This window comes from Hibiscus syriacus, unplaced genomic scaffold (genome assembly GCF_006381635.1).
Source record: "Hibiscus syriacus cultivar Baekdansim isolate YM2019G1 unplaced genomic scaffold, ASM638163v2 tig00008483_pilon, whole genome shotgun sequence".
In the NCBI taxonomy this organism is placed as follows: Eukaryota; Viridiplantae; Streptophyta; class Magnoliopsida; order Malvales; family Malvaceae; genus Hibiscus; species Hibiscus syriacus.
This window is the reverse complement of record NW_024062165.1, coordinates 643,570-646,427: the sequence shown is the minus strand read 5'-3', so window position 1 is coordinate 646,427 and position 2,858 is coordinate 643,570.

Sequence of the window (2,858 nt, the reverse complement as noted above, 5' to 3'; positions counted from 1 at the left end):
GAACCATGGCAACATGGTATGTATTCTCTGATTATGGTTTTCATAGAAAATTATGAATTATTCATGATTTACGGAATCAGGGATATTATTGGTTTATGAATCATGGTTTTATGTTTTTATTGGTTATACTTGAACTATTTTATTGGGATATTATATGGGTAGAATAGAGGTACAACTCTGATCAAGCTGGTAAATCCTTATGGACTTAAGGTGACCCTAAGGTAGGCTCTGAGGCCCCTAGAAACTTTCATGGGTAGGCTCTCAGACCCCAAGGCATTCACCTTAAGTTAATCATTGGACTACTTATGGTGTACGGGAGAAGAGCAGTTATATGGTTTACTTAATGGTTACGCTTATGAGATTTACTGGATCACGATCTAGATATTACAAATTACGATAAAAACTGCTTTATACTAGATTTTTTTATGGATAGGATTATGGAGTATAGAGGCATAGCCCTGATTCAGCTGGTAAGATCTTACAGACCTAAGAATACCTTTGGGTAGGCCCATAGGCCCAAAGCATATCTTAGGTTGGCTCCTTTTGCTATGTGCTTAGGGTAAGCCCTATGGACACAGTTATGTGGAACTGCATAATGGAGTGTAACACCCTAATTTAGGGGCTAAATTTTAGAAATTATAAAGTGGTGAATTTCATTGGTATTTTAGAAGAAATTGAGGATTAAATTGTAAAGTTAGAATACCATTTTATAAAGTGCAGGAAATTCAGTGGCTAAACACTTAATTTACCTATTTTTATTTTGGAGAGAATTATAACCCTCTTCCTCGTATGTTTCTACAGAAAATGTTCCCATTTCCTCTTTCCCTCAACCCCTCTTTGAGCTCCGATCTATGCACCGTCTGGCCACCGTTCGATAAACAAAAACCACCATCGTGTTCGTTGTCGACCGATGAACAAAGCCCCTCAAACATTTCGTCATGAATCGTCCTCGTTTGTCGTAAATCTCAATCAGAAGTATCATCGGTTTTAACTCAATTTCTGTTGGTTTTCCGTCAATTCATGTCAATCTGGCCACCCGTTTTTTACACCTCTCATACCATCGTGTTCCTTGCATCGTTCTGAGTCCACCAGTGTTAGTCGTGTCTCCGGTGCGTGGAGGGGTAAGAAAGTCAAAGTTTTGAATGTTTCGAAATCGAGCTCTCGACCGTTCAAAATTGTGAACCGAGCTTGGTAAGTCTCAAAATGCCATAAAATATTTTTAGAAAATATTTGGGAATTTTTCGGACACTTTAGCACTGTTCACGTGCCCCTACGCACTGCCCCTACGAGTAGGGGAGGTTTGAAAACAGTTGGGGTAGTTGACCTGGTTTGACCCTACCGTTAACCCGACCTGACCTGTAGACCCGACCCGTTGATTGTTGACCGACCGTTGACAGTTGACCGTTTACTTTGACCAAAAATTCAAATTATTCGAAAAGTCATATTTTATGTGTTTCGATGTCCTGAGCCCGATTTCGAAGTCTGTTTTCCAAATTCGAACCCGAAAGCCTCGAAATTGTCAGTCAAACCCATTCACTTTGACTTTGACCAAAAAGTCAAATTTTTTTAAATGTCATATTTTATGTTTTTCGACATCCTGAATCCGAATTCGAAGTTTATTTCGCCAAAATCAAACTCGGTAAACTATTTTTCACTAATTTATCACGTGATTTGATCCGTTTTTCGCAATTAAGCTCCATTTTTTATGAAATTTCTGTAGGTATGTATTCGAGGAATTATTGGAAGTTGATTTCAAAATCGAAGGCGTTCAAATGGAGTTAAATGGTCGATTAGTATGGCACAGAAATCGTGGTCATACATTACTACCTCTTTATGCTTTATAGAAATGTTGAAAATGGAAAAATGCATGGATGTATATGATTGGACTATTATGCCTGTTTGATTATGGAATAACTCGAACCAAATACGGTTTAAGCGATAAAATTACGAAAATACCTTATGTTGTAAAAAGATAAGAGTTGACCCTGAAAGCTGGATAAGAAGTTGTAAAGACATATTGATATGATAAAACTATTGATGTGTATAGAGAATACTGGCTTTGCTTAGAAAATCTGGAAAATTGATTTCTAAACTCAAGATGACTTGTACAAATTACTAGAAGTTTGATAAGAAATAATTTCAAGTTAAGAGATTATCCGAGAAAGTAATTAACCTTAGGATCTCTAAATTATATTATCCTTGTTAAGAGTTTAATACCGAAATTATATGGTCAAAAAATTATGAAATTACCCTTGAGAGGGAAAAGTAGCCCGAATTGATCCTGAATGGAAAAGTACTAAAGAAGTCATGCATAAATCGATGACTTACTATTTTCATCGTTAAGTTCACACGTTTATATAGAAAATTCCTGATAATCCGTAAATCTTCGAGTTAAGAATAAATACCTGAAGAATAATTTATCGATGATGCTCTTTTGTCAGAATTGTTCGAAAGGACTTGAATATATGATAAGTTCGAATTAAATAATAAGATTTGACAGAAGAAAAGGATTGAAATACCATGTATCAATAAAATGACTAAAATACCCTTAAATTGTAAAATGACCAAAATGCCCCTAAAGTGTAAATGGCCTAAAGTATCTTTAAACCTTGGAATTTCTAATACCCACATCTCTGAAATAACTGAGTGGAAGTATTGTACATATCTGAATCGTTGAAACGACCGAATTACTCTGGAAACGCCAAAGTGAAAGGGATATACTTGACTAATTAATGAACTTAGCAACTTCAACGATTGAGGATTAAGTAAATGATTTGGATAAGTCTGGAAACTCTGATGAACATATATGATGTACCATTCCTATGGGTTATGAACCGTAAATCAAGTAAGTTGGCATT